This window comes from Cyphomyrmex costatus, unplaced genomic scaffold, assembly GCF_001594065.2.
Source record: "Cyphomyrmex costatus isolate MS0001 unplaced genomic scaffold, Ccosl1.0 scaffold193, whole genome shotgun sequence".
NCBI lineage: Eukaryota > Metazoa > Arthropoda > Insecta > Hymenoptera > Formicidae > Cyphomyrmex > Cyphomyrmex costatus.
Window position 1 is genome coordinate 60,736 of NW_017275965.1, and position 3,078 is coordinate 63,813.

The window sequence follows — 3,078 nt, forward strand, 5'->3', positions numbered from 1 at the left end:
GCGACGATTAACGTAGTCGACGTAGTTGTCCCTCCTTAAAAGTCCTCGCGCCGCTTTTTCGGCTCGTCGACGGGGGAATCGAGACGACGGCCGGAAGATCCGATCGACCGATTTTGCGAATACCTTTTCCTCTACTATCTTCCGCCTGTCATTCCCTCGTTCTAGCTTATCAGTCCCTCTCATCCTGAGATAAAGATTAATGAGCTGCCGAGATCAATGAGCAGTCGCGGCACTCTTCCTCGTTGACGATGTGGGCGAGGAAAGCGTGTTCTCGACGGCAAATCCGGAACGTGGAACCGCGTTTGGTCACAAGGAAGTTAAGGTTTTGAAGCACAACCTTAATGTGAAACAGTGGGTATGCCCACAACTTCCACGATGAAGTGGAGATGCCGGGCGACGACTCCATCTTGCGAATGCTTCTCTTCAAGGTAATGCCGTAATGCCGAGTGTAATATGTTTCTCCAGGCTGAAATCTGGCTTCCACCTTTCTCAGCGGGACCAGAATGAGTCGATGATAGATAAGTAATACACTTGTCAATATTTGGTGGTGCTAAGGAATGCATGGCGATGTAAAAATTCGCTCTCATGCTCTAGAAACGTGGAACTTCTGCCACTGTTATTCAAAACTATCGAATTACGCCATAATGAGGAATCACTCCGATCCGCGATTCTTATTAAGAATTTCTTAATATGAGACCACCTCATCATCGCGAAGAAGTGGTCACGAAAATAACGCGATGCGCAGAAGCAAAAAATATTTTTTGTTGCGCGTAGTTCTTATGCAAGACGCGCATTTAAAAATGTGACAATCTTAGAATTATTCAGTTCGTATCACATATTTATTGCATGCCGAATGGCAATGTCTCAGCAGTTGTTATCATGTATAATATTTGACAGAGAAGAATCCAGAAACGCACACGTACACACATTTTTGCTCCTTAAATTTAAAAAATTATTATATTTTAATAGAAACATCGAATGTTTCATGTATTTTCTTCAATTTTGAGCTTACTAAGTAAGAGGAAAAATTTGTTATCACATTCTCTTAAATTTATTCGATATTTATGACATTAATACGAAGAGATGCATTTTGACGTCGACTTCGTCAATGTGCGTTTTTATAAATTGATATAAATTTTTGCATTTTAAAATATTTTGTCAATTATATATTTTATGAAGATATTATAATTTCTCGTCGATTATGAATTACATTTTATAATGAATTTTTTTTCATTATAAAATATTTCATTGGTTGTAATTTGTAAAAATTATAATTTTATCAATTAGGAAATAAAAATATATTTTGTAAATAAAATTGCACATGAAACACATAGTATAGTTTATAACTATAAAGCGTGTTGACACGAATTTCGACGACAATTGGTCATATTTATTCAATGATAAATTATTTTCCTTTGAATTTATAATACTCTATCATTCAAAAGCAAGAGAGAATCGTCGATTATTATGAAATAATCATATGTCGAGAAACGGTATTTTTGATGGAGGAATGTTGTTATCGGTCACGTTAGCAATCGAAGTTCCTCGCCTTTTTTTTCTTGCGAGAGAAGCACGTGAGGTATCAATGTGGGTCTGCATATATGAAAACAGTATTTTTCCTGCCAGGAATAAGTGAGTTGTACAAAAGGAATAGATGGAGATTCATTCTTTGTGAAATTAAGTTCCTAATCTTCAAATTTTCATGATTTGCTTATACATAAACGTTCTTCTATATATTACCCGATCTTAATTTTTATATTTTCTACATATAAAAAAACTTACTTATTTTAATTAAACAGAATTAAAAAATTTTTTATTATAAAGAAAACAAGTTTCTTCTTATATCATGAGTTATTTATTGAGTTACATCGCGGCGATTGAAAATTTCGAAGAATGGAACTCAATCGATTTTCTATCGGTATGACCTATTTTCCGCGGGAATCTTATCGCGTGTCGCTTTACGTTAGACGGGCGGAAAAAGCGCAAGAAACATATCAAGTGACTGTAAACACCGTAAACCGTTTACATGCATTATTCCGTCCTGTCACAATCTGTAGCTCAAGAGTCTACAACATAAGCTTAGGATACGGACGCAGTCCTAGCGAGAGCTATTCTTACGAGTCGTCGTGGTGATAGAACGATTATCTCTGATCGAAATTGAAAGCGCGAAATTATGGATCTATTTACGTTGCTTAAAAACCCGCAAAATTTTACATTTAAAATGTGATAAATATATATTTGAGCGTTAAAGAGAAAACGAAGATGTTAAGTGCAAAAAGTGCAATGCGAACAGATTAAACGTGGATTCAGTTTGTTGATTCCGTTTGCGGAGGAAAGGAAATTATGAAGATTACATCATGCATCGTGAAGCATATGCTCTTTTATTCGCAAAAAGAAGATGGTCGATGAGGATATGAAAAATTCGCTTCCGCAAAAATTATAAATATTCTCTATAAATACTTTGATTAATATTCTAATTTAGTCCTTTCCGAGCATTCTGCTGTGTAAAACGAATGAAAAAGGTTGAGAAAAAGTTCATTGTTCACTGAAAATTTTCTCATAAATAATGCTTAAGATTGAAGCAAATTACATTGGTTTTATATTGATTTAATATATACATATATATATATTTATTTATCGAAATTAATTAATTTAAACCCCCGCAAAGAGTGAAAAAAAAAGCATAACGTGTCGCGTGCCGTTTCTGCGTAAAAAAAGAGTTCGCCTCTATTTGTTCATTTAAAATATCTCACAAAGCTTTTATAAAACAATACAGAGATAAACAATACTGTTTTATTATTAAAAGCATCGTATGTAAAACCAAGTATCCTCAGGCTTGGACCATTTCCGATAATTATCGCACGGCCTAGCGGATTAATTGCGTGCCCGCTGCTCTTATCTGACACTTTATCGGCCTTGTGCGACTCCGACCATCGAGTATTTGCTCCACGTGCTCTCGGAGCCGCATACGATAAACCGGGCTCGCGACTACCAGAGTCACATTTCCACAAACGATCGCGAGTGAGCCGGCTACTTTTTTTCCGCGGTGACCAGAACGGGACGGGCATGAAACCGGGG